Source organism: Cryptomeria japonica, unplaced genomic scaffold, assembly GCF_030272615.1.
Source record: "Cryptomeria japonica unplaced genomic scaffold, Sugi_1.0 HiC_scaffold_33, whole genome shotgun sequence".
Taxonomy (NCBI): domain Eukaryota; kingdom Viridiplantae; phylum Streptophyta; class Pinopsida; order Cupressales; family Cupressaceae; genus Cryptomeria; species Cryptomeria japonica.
In genome coordinates this window covers 561,471-580,000 of record NW_026728855.1, presented here as the reverse complement: position 1 = coordinate 580,000, position 18,530 = coordinate 561,471, and the positions used below count along the sequence as shown (strand labels likewise).

Sequence of the window (18,530 nt, the reverse complement as noted above, 5' to 3'; positions counted from 1 at the left end):
GTCGGGGTGGGCACCTTGGCTGGGTTTGCCCCGGCTGCGCTCCGAAGCGGGGTTATTGGAGCGCCGCCTCTTTTTTTGTCGGAGCGTTTGGTGGGGTTTCTCGCATTGGCTCTTCCGAGGCCCGGTTGCCACCCTGGCGCGCACGAAGTCGGAAGTAGGGTTAATTGCCCGGGTGCGCACCTTTGCCAGGGTGGGCACCTTACCTGGGCTGCGCACCAGGGCGGGCTCAAGATGGCACGCGCGTTCCGTTTTTTTCACTATCTTTCAAAACGGAAATTTTAAAATCTCCTTTTTTTTTTGCCTTTTCTGGAAATTAGTGAAGGCAGCGCATCAAAGGTGCGCACCTCGCTGCCCACCTTGGTGTGCTCTGAGGTGCGCACCCGGGAGCGCTACGAAGTGTGCTCCAAGGTGCGGCGTGCACGTTGTCGGAGCCCGGTTTGCCCCGGGTGCGCACCTCGCCTGCACCTTGGCCGGGGTGGGCACCTTGGCTGGGTTTGCCCAGGGTGCGCTCCGAAGCGGGGTTACTGGAGCGCCCCCTCTTTTTTTGTCAGAGCGTTTGGTGGGGTTTCTCGCATTGGCTCTTCCCAGGCCCGGTTGTTGGGTGCGCTCCCACCCTGGCGCGCGCGAAGTTGGAAGTTGGGTTAATTGCCCGGGCGCGCACCTTCGCCAGGGTGGGCACCTTGGTGCGCACACCTTGGCTGGGCTGCGCACCAGGGCGGGCTCAAGATGGCACCAGCATTCCCTTTTTCTCACTATCTTTCAAAACGGAAATTTTAAAATCTCGTTTTTTTTTTGCCTTTTATGGAAATTAGTGAAGGCATCGCATCAAAGGTGCGCACCTCGCTGCCCACCTTGGTGTGCTCCGAGGTGCCCACCACGGTGCGCAACGCCGGTGCGAACCCGGGAGCGCCCCGATGTGTGCTCCAAGGTGCGGCGTGCACGAAGTCGGACCCCGGTTTGCCCCGGGTGCGCACCTCGCGTGCACCTTGGTGCGCACACCTTGGCTGGGTTGCGCGGCCTGGTGGGCACCATGGTGCGCACCAAGGAGCGCTCCGAAGTGTGCTCCAAGGTGCGGCGTGCACGAAGTCGGAGCCCGGTTTGCCCCGGGTACGCACCTCGCGTGCACCTTCGCCGGGGTGGGCACCTCGGCTGGGTTGCGCGCCCTGGTGCGCACCAAGGAGCGCTCCGAAGTGTGCTCCAAGGTGCGGCGTGCACGAAGTCGGAGCCCGGTTTGCCCCGGGTGCGCACCTTCGCCGCGGTGCGCACCATGGCGTGCACGAAGTCGGAGCCCGGTTTGCCCCGGGTGCGCACCTCGCGTGCACCTTCGGCGGGGTTGCGCGCCCTGGTGGGCACCATGGTGCGCACCAAGGAGCGCTCCGAAGTGTGCTCCAAGGTGCGGCGTGCACGAAGTCGGAGCCCGGTTTGCCCCGGGTGCGCACCTCGCGTGCACCTTCGGCGGGGTTGCGCGCCCTGGTGGGCACCATGGTGCGCACCAAGGAGCGCTCCGAAGTGTGCTCCAAGGTGCGGCGTGCACGAAGTCGGAGCCCGGTTTGCCCCGGGTGCGCACCTCGCGTGCACCTTCGCCGCGGTGGGCACCATGGCGTGCACGAAGTCGGAGCCCGGTTTGCCCCGGGTGCGCACCTCGCGTGCACCTTCGCCGGGGTGGGCACCTCGGTTGGGTTGCGCGCCCTGGTGCGCACCAAGGAGCGCTCCGAAGTGTGCTCCAAGGTGCGGCGTGCACGAAGTCGGAGCCCGGTTTGCCCCGGGTGCGCACCTCGCGTGCACCTTCGCCAGGGTGGGCACCTCGGTGCGCACACCTTCTCAATGTTTTCTTGCCTTTTCTGGAAATTGGTGAAGGCAGCGCATCAAAGGTGCGCACCTCGGTGTGCTCCGAGGTGCGAACCCGAGAGCGCTCCGAGGTGCCCACGAAGTCGAAAGTCGGGTTAATTGCATTGTTTTCCCCGGGTGCGCTCCGAGGTGCGCAACATCGGCGCGCACCAAGGAGGGCTCCGAAGTGTGCTCCAAGGTGCGCACGATGGCGTGCACCTCTGGTGCGCACGATTCGGAGCTCGGTTTGACCGGGGTGCGCACACCTTGGCTGGGTTGCGCACCTTTTGTGCGCTCCAAGGTGCGCACGAAGTCGGAGCTCGGTTTGCCCCGGGTGCGCACCTTCGCCAGGGTGCGCACCTTGATGCGCACGCCTTGGCTGGGCTGCGCACCTTGGTGGGCGCCATGGTGCGCACCTTTCGTGCGCTCCAAGGTGCGCACGAAGTCGGAGCTCGGTTTGCCCCGGGTGCGCACCTTGGTGGGCGCCATGGTGCACTCCGAGGTGCCCAAGATTGGTGCGCACCAAGGAGCGCTCCGAAGTGCGCTCCAAGGTGCGCGCGAAGTCGAAAGTTGGGTTAATTGTCCGGTTTGCCTCGGGTGCGCACCTTGCGTGCACCTTCGCCAGGGTGGGCGCCTTGGTGCGCACACCTTGGCTGGGCTGCGCACACCTTGGCACCCGCGTTTCCTTCATTTTAAATTTTTTTTTTTTACAATCTCTCAAGTGGGAAATTCTATAATCTCAACTTTTTTTGCCTTTTCAGGAAACTTTTGAATGGAGCGCATCATTGGTGCGCTCCGAAGTGTGCTCCAAAGCTCTCTCCAGCTGCGTGCACCTGCCCCGGCCGCGCACCCGGCCCCGCCCAGCTTCGCTCACCTGTCCCGGGCGTCTGGTGCGGAACCTTAGAGTAAGAAACATCACCGTGCACCTTGGCCAACGTGCGCGACTCGACCGAGCGCGCACTGGCCGAGGTGCACACCGATTTCACCTGGGTGCGCGCGCAGCACCTCGGGCGCACCGGGGTGCGCGCACAACGCCCGGGTTGCACCGTGGCCTGTGTGCTCGGGGCGCCTCGGGTGCGCGCTCGGTGTCGCCCCCCGCGCGCGCGGTAGTGCGGGCAGCGCACCCCGGCCCGGCCCGGCCCCGACGAGAACGCAAACGGGCAAAAGGTTTATTCAAATAGCATTGCGACGCCCGGCGAAAAACTAAAAAAGGGTGCAACACCGGGACTTCCCGGGAGGTCACCCATCCCAGTACTACTCCGGCCCAAGCGCGCTTAACTGCGGAGTTCTGATGGGATCCGGTGCACTAACGCTGGTATGATCGCACCCGTTATGAGCTTGTCGCAGTGTGTACTTAGCAAACCGCGACCCACGTGCGAATCCACCCCGGCCACCCACCCCCGTCGAGGTGCACACCCTCCCTCGCGAAGTGCGCCCCGTTCGCCAAGTGTGAGCCCTGCCCGGGTGCGCGCACCTTGCTAGGGCGTCGGGTGTGCACCCGGCCCGGCCTACGTGCGTGCACCTGGAGGGGGCGTCGTGTGCGTGCAGTGTCCCGTCTGCAACGCGGTGCCCACACACCACCTCGGGCGCAACGACCTGCGCTCACATGTGGGCCGAGTGCACCTTGGTGCATGTTCGGGGCGCCTCGGGTGCACGCTCGATCTTGCCCCGGTGCACCAAGGCGCTCGGTTTGCCCCGGGTGCGCACTTGGTGCAAGGTGGGCACCCAAAATAGGGATCAAGCACCAAAACACAAGTTTCGGGATGCAAAATGGGACCCAAGGACCACAAATGCGTTCCAAGACCCATGATGGGTCCACGAGAACAAAAATGTGTTCCGAGACTTAATAAACAAATATTGGGTTTTAGGAGAAGAAACATGCTCTGATGCCCAAAACGAGAATCGACCCCGAAAAGGCCACAGGCCAAAAGTGGGATGCGAGACAAAAAAAAATGGGACCCGAGGACCAAAATTGGGTTCCCAGGTCGAAGACAGGGCAACCGGACAAGAAACGACCTCTAAGGCTCGAAATGAGTCCCGACGACTAAAACTTGACAAGAAGCACCCATCAGGCACCCAACTCGACACCCATGGGATGCCGACCCACCCGGGCTTCCACCTAGCACACCTTGGCACCCACCCACCCTCGCACCCAACCTCGCACCCAACTTAGCACCTTTGAACCCACATTGGCACTCACCCTGACCCTGGCACCTTGGAACCCACATTGGCACTCACCTTGACCCTGGCACCCACCTTTGCACTCACCTTGGGACCCACCCTGGCTCCCACCTCGGCACCCACCCAGACACCCACCTTGGTTCCTTGGCACCCACCTTGGATCCTTGGCACCCACCCCGACACCCACCTTGGCACGCAACTTGGCTACTTGCCACCCACCTTGGCTCCTTGACGCCCACCCCGACAACCACCCCGTGACCTACCCTGGCTAGGGTTGGTGCACACCCACCCTGGTGCCCACCTTGGCACCCACCCTATGACCCACCTTGGCACGCACCTTAGTACCCACCCCGTTACCCACCCTAGGACCCACCCCGTGACCCACCTTGGCCAGGGTGGGTGCCTTGGTGCGCACAACTTGCCTGGGCTGCACACCAGGGCGGGCTCAAGATGGCACCCGCGTTCCGTTTTTTTCACTATCTTTCAAAACGGAAATTTTAAAATCTCATTTTTTTCTTTTTTTTGCCTTTTCTGGAAATTAGTGAAGGCAGCGCATCAAAGGTGCGCAATGCTGGTGCGAACCCGGGAGCGCTCCGATGTGTGCTCCAAGGTGCGGCGTGCACGAAGTCCGAGCCCGGTTTGCCCCGGGTGCGCACCTCGCGTGCACCTTCGCCGGGGTGAGCACCTTGGCTGGGTTGCGCGCCCTGGTGCGTACCAAGGAGCGCTCTGAAGTGTGCTCCAAGGTGCGGCGTGCACGAAGTCGGAGCCCGGTTTGCCCCGGGTGTGCACCTCGGGTGCGCACCTCGCGTGCACCTTCGCTGCGGTGGGCACCTTGGCTGGGTTGCGCGCCTTGGTGGGCACCATGCAGTGCACGAAGTCGGAGCCCGGTTTGCCCCGGGCGCGCACCTCCGCCAGGGTGGGCACCTTGGTGCGCACAACTTGCCTGGGCTGCGCATCAGGAAGGGCTCAAGATGGCACCCGCGTTCCGTTTTTTTCACTATCTTTCAGAACGGAAATTTTAAAATATCGTTTTTTTTTGCCTTTTCTGGAAATTAGTGAAGGCAGCGCATCAAAGGTGCGCAACGCTGGTGCGAACCTGGGAGCGCTCCGATGTGTGCTCCAAGGTGCGGCGTGCACGAAGTCGGAGCCCGGTTTGCCTCGGGTGCGCCCTGGTGGGCACCATGGTGCGCACCAAGGAGCGCTCCGAAGTGTGCTCCAAGGTGCGGCCTGCACGAAGTCGGAGCCCGGTTTGCCCCGGGTGTGCACCTCGGGTGGGCACCTTGGTGCGCATGCCTTGCCTGGGCTGCGCACCAGGGCGGGCTCAAGATGGCACCCGCGTTCCTTTTTTTTCACTATCTTTCAAAACGGAAATTTTAAAATCTCATTTTTTTTTGCCTTTTTCTGGAAATTAGTGAAGGCAGCGCATCAAAGGTGCGCACCTCGCTGCCCACCACGGTGCGCAACGCCGGTGGGCACCCGGGAGTGCTTCGAAGTGTGCTCCAAGGTGCTGCGTGCACGTTGTCGGAGCCCGGTTTGCCCCGGGTGCGCACCTCGCGTGCACCTTCGTCGGGGTGGGCACCTTGGCTTGGTTTGCCCCGGCTGCGCTCCGAAGCGGGGTTATTGGAGCGCCGCCTCTTTTTTTGTCGGAGCGTTTGGTGGGGTTTCTCGCATTGGCTCTTCCGAGGCCCGGTTGCCACCCTGGCGCGCACGAAGTCGGAAGTAGGGTTAATTGCCCGGGTGCGCACCTTTGCCAGGGTGGCACCTTACCTGGGCTGCGCACCAGGGCGGGCTCAAGATGGCACGCGCGTTCCGTTTTTTTCACTATCTTTCAAAACGGAAATTTTAAAATCTCCTTTTTTTTTTGCCTTTTCTGGAAATTAGTGAAGGCAGCGCATCAAAGGTGCGCACCTCGCTGCCCACCTTGGTGTGCTCTGAGGTGCGCACCCGGGAGCGCTACGAAGTGTGCTCCAAGGTGCGGCGTGCACGTTGTCGGAGCCCGGTTTGCCCCGGGTGCGCACCTCGCCTGCACCTTGGCCGGGGTGGGCACCTTGGCTGGGTTTGCCCAGGGTGCGCTCCGAAGCGGGGTTACTGGAGCGCCCCCTCTTTTTTTGTCAGAGAGTTTGGTGGGGTTTCTCGCATTGGCTCTTCCCAGGCCCGGTTGTTGGGTGCGCTCCCACCCTGGCGCGCGCGAAGTTGGAAGTTGGGTTAATTGCCCGGGCGCGCACCTTCGCCAGGGTGGGCACCTTGGTGCGCAAACCTTGGCTGGGCTGCGCACCAGGGCGGGCTCAAGATGGCACCAGCATTCCCTTTTTCTCACTATCTTTCAAAACGGAAATTTTAAAATCTCGTTTTTTTTTTGCCTTTTATGGAAATTAGTGAAGGCATCGCATCAAAGGTGCGCACCTCGCTGCCCACCTTGGTGTGCTCCGAGGTGCCCACCACGGTGCGCAACGCCGGTGCGAACCCGGGAGCGCCCCGATGTGTGCTCCAAGGTGCGGCGTGCACGAAGTCGGACCCCGGTTTGCCCCGGGTGCGCACCTCGCGTGCACCTTGGTGCGCACACCTTGGCTGGGTTGCGCGGCCTGGTGGGCACCATGGTGCGCACCAAGGAGCGCTCCGAAGTGTGCTCCAAGGTGCGGCGTGCACGAAGTCGGAGCCCGGTTTGCCCCGGGTGCGCACCTTCGCCGCGGTGGGCACCATGGCGTGCACGAAGTCGGAGCCCGGTTTGCCCCGGGTGCGCACCTCGCGTGCACCTTCGCCGGGGTGGGCACCTCGGCTGGGTTGCGCGCCCTGGTGCGCACCAAGGAGCGCTCTGAAGTGTGCTCCAAGGTGCGGCGTGCACGAAGTCGGAGCCCGGTTTGCCCCGGGTGTGCACCTCGCGTGCACCTTCGCTGCGGTGGGCACCTTGGCTGGGTTGCGCGCCTTGGTGGGCACCATGCAGTGCACGAAGTCGGAGCCCGGTTTGCCCCGGGCGCGCACCTCCGCCAGGGTGGGCACCTTGGTGCGCACAACTTGCCTGGGCTGCGCACCAGGAAGGGCTCAAGATGGCACCCGCGTTCCGTTTTTTTCACTATCTTTCAGAACGGAAATTTTAAAATATCGTTTTTTTTTGCCTTTTCTGGAAATTAGTGAAGGCAGCGCATCAAAGGTGCGCAACGCTGGTGCGAACCTGGGAGCGCTCCGATGTGTGCTCCAAGGTGCGGCGTGCACGAAGTCGGACCCCGGTTTGCCCCGGGTGCGCACCTCGCGTGCACCTTGGTGCGCACACCTTGGCTGGGTTGCGCGCCCTGGTGGGCACCATGGTGCGCACCAAGGAGCGCTCCGAAGTGTGCTCCAAGGTGCGGCGTGCACGAAGTCGGAGCCCGGTTTGCCCCGGGTGCGCACCTCGCGTGCACCTTCGCCGCGGTGGGCACCATGGCGTGCACGAAGTCGGAGCCCGGTTTGCCCCGGGTGCGCACCTCGCGTGCACCTTCGCCGGGGTGGGCACCTTAGTGTGCAGACCTTGGCTGGGTTGCGCGCCCTGGTGGGCACCATGGTGCGCACCAAGGAGCGCTCCGAAGTGTGCTCCAAGGTGCGGCCTGCACGAAGTCGGAGCCCGGTTTGCCCCGGGTGTGCACCTCGGGTGGGCACCTTGGTGCGCATGCCTTGCCTGGGCTGCGCACCAGGGCGGGCTCAAGATGGCACCCGCGTTCCTTTTTTTTCACTATCTTTCAAAACGGAAATTTTAAAATCTCATTTTTTTTTGCCTTTTTCTGGAAATTAGTGAAGGCAGCGCATCAAAGGTGCGCACCTCGCTGCCCACCACGGTGCGCAACGCCGGTGGGCACCCGGGAGTGCTTCGAAGTGTGCTCCAAGGTGCTGCGTGCACGTTGTCGGAGCCCGGTTTGCCCCGGGTGCGCACCTCGCGTGCACCTTCGTCGGGGTGGGCACCTTGGCTGGGTTTGCCCCGGCTGCGCTCCGAAGCGGGGTTATTGGAGCGCCGCCTCTTTTTTTGTCGGAGCGTTTGGTGGGGTTTCTCGCATTGGCTCTTCCGAGGCCCGGTTGCCACCCTGGCGCGCACGAAGTCGGAAGTAGGGTTAATTGCCCGGGTGCGCACCTTTGCCAGGGTGGGCACCTTACCTGGGCTGCGCACCAGGGCGGGCTCAAGATGGCACGCGCGTTCCGTTTTTTTCACTATCTTTCAAAACGGAAATTTTAAAATCTCCTTTTTTTTTTGCCTTTTCTGGAAATTAGTGAAGGCAGCGCATCAAAGGTGCGCACCTCGCTGCCCACCTTGGTGTGCTCTGAGGTGCGCACCCGGGAGCGCTACGAAGTGTGCTCCAAGGTGCGGCGTGCACGTTGTCGGAGCCCGGTTTGCCCCGGGTGCGCACCTCGCCTGCACCTTGGCCGGGGTGGGCACCTTGGCTGGGTTTGCCCAGGGTGCGCTCCGAAGCGGGGTTACTGGAGCGCCCCCTCTTTTTTTGTCAGAGCGTTTGGTGGGGTTTCTCGCATTGGCTCTTCCCAGGCCCGGTTGTTGGGTGCGCTCCCACCCTGGCGCGCGCGAAGTTGGAAGTTGGGTTAATTGCCCGGGCGCGCACCTTCGCCAGGGTGGGCACCTTGGTGCGCACACCTTGGCTGGGCTGCGCACCAGGGCGGGCTCAAGATGGCACCAGCATTCCCTTTTTCTCACTATCTTTCAAAACGGAAATTTTAAAATCTCGTTTTTTTTTTGCCTTTTATGGAAATTAGTGAAGGCATCGCATCAAAGGTGCGCACCTCGCTGCCCACCTTGGTGTGCTCCGAGGTGCCCACCACGGTGCGCAACGCCGGTGCGAACCCGGGAGCGCCCCGATGTGTGCTCCAAGGTGCGGCGTGCACGAAGTCGGACCCCGGTTTGCCCCGGGTGCGCACCTCGCGTGCACCTTGGTGCGCACACCTTGGCTGGGTTGCGCGGCCTGGTGGGCACCATGGTGCGCACCAAGGAGCGCTCCGAAGTGTGCTCCAAGGTGCGGCGTGCACGAAGTCGGAGCCCGGTTTGCCCCGGGTACGCACCTCGCGTGCACCTTCGCCGGGGTGGGCACCTCGGCTGGGTTGCGCGCCCTGGTGCGCACCAAGGAGCGCTCCGAAGTGTGCTCCAAGGTGCGGCGTGCACGAAGTCGGAGCCCGGTTTGCCCCGGGTGCGCACCTTCGCCGCGGTGCGCACCATGGCGTGCACGAAGTCGGAGCCCGGTTTGCCCCGGGTGCGCACCTCGCGTGCACCTTCGGCGGGGTTGCGCGCCCTGGTGGGCACCATGGTGCGCACCAAGGAGCGCTCCGAAGTGTGCTCCAAGGTGCGGCGTGCACGAAGTCGGAGCCCGGTTTGCCCCGGGTGCGCACCTCGCGTGCACCTTCGGCGGGGTTGCGCGCCCTGGTGGGCACCATGGTGCGCACCAAGGAGCGCTCCGAAGTGTGCTCCAAGGTGCGGCGTGCACGAAGTCGGAGCCCGGTTTGCCCCGGGTGCGCACCTCGCGTGCACCTTCGCCGCGGTGGGCACCATGGCGTGCACGAAGTCGGAGCCCGGTTTGCCCCGGGTGCGCACCTCGCGTGCACCTTCGCCGGGGTGGGCACCTCGGCTGGGTTGCGCGCCCTGGTGCGCACCAAGGAGCGCTCCGAAGTGTGCTCCAAGGTGCGGCGTGCACGAAGTCGGAGCCCGGTTTGCCCCGGGTGCGCACCTCGCGTGCACCTTCGCCAGGGTGGGCACCTCGGTGCGCACACCTTCTCAATGTTTTCTTGCCTTTTCTGGAAATTGGTGAAGGCAGCGCATCAAAGGTGCGCACCTCGGTGTGCTCCGAGGTGCGAACCCGAGAGCGCTCCGAGGTGCCCACGAAGTCGAAAGTCGGGTTAATTGCATTGTTTTCCCCGGGTGCGCTCCGAGGTGCGCAACATCGGCGCGCACCAAGGAGGGCTCCGAAGTGTGCTCCAAGGTGCGCACGATGGCGTGCACCTCTGGTGCGCACGATTCGGAGCTCGGTTTGACCGGGGTGCGCACACCTTGGCTGGGTTGCGCACCTTTTGTGCGCTCCAAGGTGCGCACGAAGTCGGAGCTCGGTTTGCCCCGGGTGCGCACCTTCGCCAGGGTGCGCACCTTGATGCGCACGCCTTGGCTGGGCTGCGCACCTTGGTGGGCGCCATGGTGCGCACCTTTCGTGCGCTCCAAGGTGCGCACGAAGTCGGAGCTCGGTTTGCCCCGGGTGCGCACCTTGGTGGGCGCCATGGTGCACTCCGAGGTGCCCAAGATTGGTGCGCACCAAGGAGCGCTCCGAAGTGCGCTCCAAGGTGCGCGCGAAGTCGAAAGTTGGGTTAATTGTCCGGTTTGCCTCGGGTGCGCACCTTGCGTGCACCTTCGCCAGGGTGGGCGCCTTGGTGCGCACACCTTGGCTGGGCTGCGCACACCTTGGCACCCGCGTTTCCTTCATTTTAAATTTTTTTTTTTTACAATCTCTCAAGTGGGAAATTCTATAATCTCAACTTTTTTTGCCTTTTCAGGAAACTTTTGAATGGAGCGCATCATTGGTGCGCTCCGAAGTGTGCTCCAAAGCTCTCTCCAGCTGCGTGCACCTGCCCCGGCCGCGCACCCGGCCCCGCCCAGCTTCGCTCACCTGTCCCGGGCGTCTGGTGCGGAACCTTAGAGTAAGAAACATCACCGTGCACCTTGGCCAACGTGCGCGACTCGACCGAGCGCGCACTGGCCGAGGTGCACACCGATTTCACCTGGGTGCGCGCGCAGCACCTCGGGCGCACCGGGGTGCGCGCACAACGCCCGGGTTGCACCGTGGCCTGTGTGCTCGGGGCGCCTCGGGTGCGCGCTCGGTGTCGCCCCCGCGCGCGCGGTAGTGCGGGCAGCGCACCCCGGCCCGGCCCGGCCCCGACGAGAACGCAAACGGGCAAAAGGTTTATTCAAATAGCATTGCGACGCCCGGCGAAAAACTAAAAAAGGGTGCAACACCGGGACTTCCCGGGAGGTCACCCATCCCAGTACTACTCCGGCCCAAGCGCGCTTAACTGCGGAGTTCTGATGGGATCCGGTGCACTAACGCTGGTATGATCGCACCCGTTATGAGCTTGTCGCAGTGTGTACTTAGCAAACCGCGACCCACGTGCGAATCCACCCCGGCCACCCACCCCCGTCGAGGTGCACACCCTCCCTCGCGAAGTGCGCCCCGTTCGCCAAGTGTGAGCCCTGCCCGGGTGCGCGCACCTTGCTAGGGCGTCGGGTGTGCACCCGGCCCGGCCTACGTGCGTGCACCTGGAGGGGGCGTCGTGTGCGTGCAGTGTCCCGTCTGCAACGCGGTGCCCACACACCACCTCGGGCGCAACGACCTGCGCTCACATGTGGGCCGAGTGCACCTTGGTGCATGTTCGGGGCGCCTCGGGTGCACGCTCGATCTTGCCCCGGTGCACCAAGGCGCTCGGTTTGCCCCGGGTGCGCACTTGGTGCAAGGTGGGCACCCAAAATAGGGATCAAGCACCAAAACACAAGTTTCGGGATGCAAAATGGGACCCAAGGACCACAAATGCGTTCCAAGACCCATGATGGGTCCACGAGAACAAAAATGTGTTCCGAGACTTAATAAACAAATATTGGGTTTTAGGAGAAGAAACATGCTCTGATGCCCAAAACGAGAATCGACCCCGAAAAGGCCACAGGCCAAAAGTGGGATGCGAGACAAAAAAAAATGGGACCCGAGGACCAAAATTGGGTTCCCAGGTCGAAGACAGGGCAACCGGACAAGAAACGACCTCTAAGGCTCGAAATGAGTCCCGACGACTAAAACTTGACAAGAAGCACCCATCAGGCACCCAACTCGACACCCATGGGATGCCGACCCACCCGGGCTTCCACCTAGCACACCTTGGCACCCACCCACCCTCGCACCCAACCTCGCACCCAACTTAGCACCTTTGAACCCACATTGGCACTCACCCTGACCCTGGCACCTTGGAACCCACATTGGCACTCACCTTGACCCTGGCACCCACCTTTGCACTCACCTTGGGACCCACCCTGGCTCCCACCTCGGCACCCACCCAGACACCCACCTTGGTTCCTTGGCACCCACCTTGGATCCTTGGCACCCACCCCGACACCCACCTTGGCACGCAACTTGGCTACTTGCCACCCACCTTGGCTCCTTGACGCCCACCCCGACAACCACCCCGTGACCTACCCTGGCTAGGGTTGGTGCACACCCACCCTGGTGCCCACCTTGGCACCCACCCTATGACCCACCTTGGCACGCACCTTAGTACCCACCCCGTTACCCACCCTAGGACCCACCCCGTGACCCACCTTGGCCAGGGTGGGTGCCTTGGTGCGCACAACTTGCCTGGGCTGCACACCAGGGCGGGCTCAAGATGGCACCCGCGTTCCGTTTTTTTCACTATCTTTCAAAACGGAAATTTTAAAATCTCATTTTTTTCTTTTTTTTGCCTTTTCTGGAAATTAGTGAAGGCAGCGCATCAAAGGTGCGCAATGCTGGTGCGAACCCGGGAGCGCTCCGATGTGTGCTCCAAGGTGCGGCGTGCACGAAGTCCGAGCCCGGTTTGCCCCGGGTGCGCACCTCGCGTGCACCTTCGCCGGGGTGAGCACCTTGGCTGGGTTGCGCGCCCTGGTGCGTACCAAGGAGCGCTCTGAAGTGTGCTCCAAGGTGCGGCGTGCACGAAGTCGGAGCCCGGTTTGCCCCGGGTGTGCACCTCGGGTGCGCACCTCGCGTGCACCTTCGCTGCGGTGGGCACCTTGGCTGGGTTGCGCGCCTTGGTGGGCACCATGCAGTGCACGAAGTCGGAGCCCGGTTTGCCCCGGGCGCGCACCTCCGCCAGGGTGGGCACCTTGGTGCGCACAACTTGCCTGGGCTGCGCATCAGGAAGGGCTCAAGATGGCACCCGCGTTCCGTTTTTTTCACTATCTTTCAGAACGGAAATTTTAAAATATCGTTTTTTTTTGCCTTTTCTGGAAATTAGTGAAGGCAGCGCATCAAAGGTGCGCAACGCTGGTGCGAACCTGGGAGCGCTCCGATGTGTGCTCCAAGGTGCGGCGTGCACGAAGTCGGAGCCCGGTTTGCCTCGGGTGCGCCCTGGTGGGCACCATGGTGCGCACCAAGGAGCGCTCCGAAGTGTGCTCCAAGGTGCGGCCTGCACGAAGTCGGAGCCCGGTTTGCCCCGGGTGTGCACCTCGGGTGGGCACCTTGGTGCGCATGCCTTGCCTGGGCTGCGCACCAGGGCGGGCTCAAGATGGCACCCGCGTTCCTTTTTTTTCACTATCTTTCAAAACGGAAATTTTAAAATCTCATTTTTTTTTGCCTTTTTCTGGAAATTAGTGAAGGCAGCGCATCAAAGGTGCGCACCTCGCTGCCCACCACGGTGCGCAACGCCGGTGGGCACCCGGGAGTGCTTCGAAGTGTGCTCCAAGGTGCTGCGTGCACGTTGTCGGAGCCCGGTTTGCCCCGGGTGCGCACCTCGCGTGCACCTTCGTCGGGGTGGGCACCTTGGCTTGGTTTGCCCCGGCTGCGCTCCGAAGCGGGGTTATTGGAGCGCCGCCTCTTTTTTTGTCGGAGCGTTTGGTGGGGTTTCTCGCATTGGCTCTTCCGAGGCCCGGTTGCCACCCTGGCGCGCACGAAGTCGGAAGTAGGGTTAATTGCCCGGGTGCGCACCTTTGCCAGGGTGGCACCTTACCTGGGCTGCGCACCAGGGCGGGCTCAAGATGGCACGCGCGTTCCGTTTTTTTCACTATCTTTCAAAACGGAAATTTTAAAATCTCCTTTTTTTTTTGCCTTTTCTGGAAATTAGTGAAGGCAGCGCATCAAAGGTGCGCACCTCGCTGCCCACCTTGGTGTGCTCTGAGGTGCGCACCCGGGAGCGCTACGAAGTGTGCTCCAAGGTGCGGCGTGCACGTTGTCGGAGCCCGGTTTGCCCCGGGTGCGCACCTCGCCTGCACCTTGGCCGGGGTGGGCACCTTGGCTGGGTTTGCCCAGGGTGCGCTCCGAAGCGGGGTTACTGGAGCGCCCCCTCTTTTTTTGTCAGAGAGTTTGGTGGGGTTTCTCGCATTGGCTCTTCCCAGGCCCGGTTGTTGGGTGCGCTCCCACCCTGGCGCGCGCGAAGTTGGAAGTTGGGTTAATTGCCCGGGCGCGCACCTTCGCCAGGGTGGGCACCTTGGTGCGCAAACCTTGGCTGGGCTGCGCACCAGGGCGGGCTCAAGATGGCACCAGCATTCCCTTTTTCTCACTATCTTTCAAAACGGAAATTTTAAAATCTCGTTTTTTTTTTGCCTTTTATGGAAATTAGTGAAGGCATCGCATCAAAGGTGCGCACCTCGCTGCCCACCTTGGTGTGCTCCGAGGTGCCCACCACGGTGCGCAACGCCGGTGCGAACCCGGGAGCGCCCCGATGTGTGCTCCAAGGTGCGGCGTGCACGAAGTCGGACCCCGGTTTGCCCCGGGTGCGCACCTCGCGTGCACCTTGGTGCGCACACCTTGGCTGGGTTGCGCGGCCTGGTGGGCACCATGGTGCGCACCAAGGAGCGCTCCGAAGTGTGCTCCAAGGTGCGGCGTGCACGAAGTCGGAGCCCGGTTTGCCCCGGGTGCGCACCTTCGCCGCGGTGGGCACCATGGCGTGCACGAAGTCGGAGCCCGGTTTGCCCCGGGTGCGCACCTCGCGTGCACCTTCGCCGGGGTGGGCACCTCGGCTGGGTTGCGCGCCCTGGTGCGCACCAAGGAGCGCTCTGAAGTGTGCTCCAAGGTGCGGCGTGCACGAAGTCGGAGCCCGGTTTGCCCCGGGTGTGCACCTCGCGTGCACCTTCGCTGCGGTGGGCACCTTGGCTGGGTTGCGCGCCTTGGTGGGCACCATGCAGTGCACGAAGTCGGAGCCCGGTTTGCCCCGGGCGCGCACCTCCGCCAGGGTGGGCACCTTGGTGCGCACAACTTGCCTGGGCTGCGCACCAGGAAGGGCTCAAGATGGCACCCGCGTTCCGTTTTTTTCACTATCTTTCAGAACGGAAATTTTAAAATATCGTTTTTTTTTGCCTTTTCTGGAAATTAGTGAAGGCAGCGCATCAAAGGTGCGCAACGCTGGTGCGAACCTGGGAGCGCTCCGATGTGTGCTCCAAGGTGCGGCGTGCACGAAGTCGGACCCCGGTTTGCCCCGGGTGCGCACCTCGCGTGCACCTTGGTGCGCACACCTTGGCTGGGTTGCGCGCCCTGGTGGGCACCATGGTGCGCACCAAGGAGCGCTCCGAAGTGTGCTCCAAGGTGCGGCGTGCACGAAGTCGGAGCCCGGTTTGCCCCGGGTGCGCACCTCGCGTGCACCTTCGCCGCGGTGGGCACCATGGCGTGCACGAAGTCGGAGCCCGGTTTGCCCCGGGTGCGCACCTCGCGTGCACCTTCGCCGGGGTGGGCACCTTAGTGTGCAGACCTTGGCTGGGTTGCGCGCCCTGGTGGGCACCATGGTGCGCACCAAGGAGCGCTCCGAAGTGTGCTCCAAGGTGCGGCCTGCACGAAGTCGGAGCCCGGTTTGCCCCGGGTGTGCACCTCGGGTGGGCACCTTGGTGCGCATGCCTTGCCTGGGCTGCGCACCAGGGCGGGCTCAAGATGGCACCCGCGTTCCTTTTTTTTCACTATCTTTCAAAACGGAAATTTTAAAATCTCATTTTTTTTTGCCTTTTTCTGGAAATTAGTGAAGGCAGCGCATCAAAGGTGCGCACCTCGCTGCCCACCACGGTGCGCAACGCCGGTGGGCACCCGGGAGTGCTTCGAAGTGTGCTCCAAGGTGCTGCGTGCACGTTGTCGGAGCCCGGTTTGCCCCGGGTGCGCACCTCGCGTGCACCTTCGTCGGGGTGGGCACCTTGGCTGGGTTTGCCCCGGCTGCGCTCCGAAGCGGGGTTATTGGAGCGCCGCCTCTTTTTTTGTCGGAGCGTTTGGTGGGGTTTCTCGCATTGGCTCTTCCGAGGCCCGGTTGCCACCCTGGCGCGCACGAAGTCGGAAGTAGGGTTAATTGCCCGGGTGCGCACCTTTGCCAGGGTGGGCACCTTACCTGGGCTGCGCACCAGGGCGGGCTCAAGATGGCACGCGCGTTCCGTTTTTTTCACTATCTTTCAAAACGGAAATTTTAAAATCTCCTTTTTTTTTTGCCTTTTCTGGAAATTAGTGAAGGCAGCGCATCAAAGGTGCGCACCTCGCTGCCCACCTTGGTGTGCTCTGAGGTGCGCACCCGGGAGCGCTACGAAGTGTGCTCCAAGGTGCGGCGTGCACGTTGTCGGAGCCCGGTTTGCCCCGGGTGCGCACCTCGCCTGCACCTTGGCCGGGGTGGGCACCTTGGCTGGGTTTGCCCAGGGTGCGCTCCGAAGCGGGGTTACTGGAGCGCCCCCTCTTTTTTTGTCAGAGCGTTTGGTGGGGTTTCTCGCATTGGCTCTTCCCAGGCCCGGTTGTTGGGTGCGCTCCCACCCTGGCGCGCGCGAAGTTGGAAGTTGGGTTAATTGCCCGGGCGCGCACCTTCGCCAGGGTGGGCACCTTGGTGCGCACACCTTGGCTGGGCTGCGCACCAGGGCGGGCTCAAGATGGCACCAGCATTCCCTTTTTCTCACTATCTTTCAAAACGGAAATTTTAAAATCTCGTTTTTTTTTTGCCTTTTATGGAAATTAGTGAAGGCATCGCATCAAAGGTGCGCACCTCGCTGCCCACCTTGGTGTGCTCCGAGGTGCCCACCACGGTGCGCAACGCCGGTGCGAACCCGGGAGCGCCCCGATGTGTGCTCCAAGGTGCGGCGTGCACGAAGTCGGACCCCGGTTTGCCCCGGGTGCGCACCTCGCGTGCACCTTGGTGCGCACACCTTGGCTGGGTTGCGCGGCCTGGTGGGCACCATGGTGCGCACCAAGGAGCGCTCCGAAGTGTGCTCCAAGGTGCGGCGTGCACGAAGTCGGAGCCCGGTTTGCCCCGGGTACGCACCTCGCGTGCACCTTCGCCGGGGTGGGCACCTCGGCTGGGTTGCGCGCCCTGGTGCGCACCAAGGAGCGCTCCGAAGTGTGCTCCAAGGTGCGGCGTGCACGAAGTCGGAGCCCGGTTTGCCCCGGGTGCGCACCTTCGCCGCGGTGCGCACCATGGCGTGCACGAAGTCGGAGCCCGGTTTGCCCCGGGTGCGCACCTCGCGTGCACCTTCGGCGGGGTTGCGCGCCCTGGTGGGCACCATGGTGCGCACCAAGGAGCGCTCCGAAGTGTGCTCCAAGGTGCGGCGTGCACGAAGTCGGAGCCCGGTTTGCCCCGGGTGCGCACCTCGCGTGCACCTTCGGCGGGGTTGCGCGCCCTGGTGGGCACCATGGTGCGCACCAAGGAGCGCTCCGAAGTGTGCTCCAAGGTGCGGCGTGCACGAAGTCGGAGCCCGGTTTGCCCCGGGTGCGCACCTCGCGTGCACCTTCGCCGCGGTGGGCACCATGGCGTGCACGAAGTCGGAGCCCGGTTTGCCCCGGGTGCGCACCTCGCGTGCACCTTCGCCGGGGTGGGCACCTCGGCTGGGTTGCGCGCCCTGGTGCGCACCAAGGAGCGCTCCGAAGTGTGCTCCAAGGTGCGGCGTGCACGAAGTCGGAGCCCGGTTTGCCCCGGGTGCGCACCTCGCGTGCACCTTCGCCAGGGTGGGCACCTCGGTGCGCACACCTTCTCAATGTTTTCTTGCCTTTTCTGGAAATTGGTGAAGGCAGCGCATCAAAGGTGCGCACCTCGGTGTGCTCCGAGGTGCGAACCCGAGAGCGCTCCGAGGTGCCCACGAAGTCGAAAGTCGGGTTAATTGCATTGTTTTCCCCGGGTGCGCTCCGAGGTGCGCAACATCGGCGCGCACCAAGGAGGGCTCCGAAGTGTGCTCCAAGGTGCGCACGATGGCGTGCACCTCTGGTGCGCACGATTCGGAGCTCGGTTTGACCGGGGTGCGCACACCTTGGCTGGGTTGCGCACCTTTTGTGCGCTCCAAGGTGCGCACGAAGTCGGAGCTCGGTTTGCCCCGGGTGCGCACCTTCGCCAGGGTGCGCACCTTGATGCGCACGCCTTGGCTGGGCTGCGCACCTTGGTGGGCGCCATGGTGCGCACCTTTCGTGCGCTCCAAGGTGCGCACGAAGTCGGAGCTCGGTTTGCCCCGGGTGCGCACCTTGGTGGGCGCCATGGTGCACTCCGAGGTGCCCAAGATTGGTGCGCACCAAGGAGCGCTCCGAAGTGCGCTCCAAGGTGCGCGCGAAGTCGAAAGTTGGGTTAATTGTCCGGTTTGCCTCGGGTGCGCACCTTGCGTGCACCTTCGCCAGGGTGGGCGCCTTGGTGCGCACACCTTGGCTGGGCTGCGCACACCTTGGCACCCGCGTTTCCTTCATTTTAAATTTTTTTTTTTTACAATCTCTCAAGTGGGAAATTCTATAATCTCAACTTTTTTTGCCTTTTCAGGAAACTTTTGAATGGAGCGCATCATTGGTGCGCTCCGAAGTGTGCTCCAAAGCTCTCTCCAGCTGCGTGCACCTGCCCCGGCCGCGCACCCGGCC

The 18,530-nt window shown here is 63.0% G+C and overlaps 2 non-coding genes across 2 annotated transcripts; both read right to left on the bottom strand.

The window, feature by feature from the left end:
- Positions 1-3,037: 3,037 nt before the first annotated feature.
- On the bottom strand, positions 3,038-3,156 carry LOC131861871 (5S ribosomal RNA). The gene has a single exon (XR_009360901.1). It is a non-coding gene; the product is annotated as a 5S ribosomal RNA (ribosomal RNA).
- A 7,804-nt stretch (positions 3,157-10,960) lies between these two features.
- On the bottom strand, positions 10,961-11,079 carry LOC131861870 (5S ribosomal RNA). The gene has a single exon (XR_009360900.1). It is a non-coding gene; the product is annotated as a 5S ribosomal RNA (ribosomal RNA).
- Positions 11,080-18,530: the final 7,451 nt, after the last annotated feature.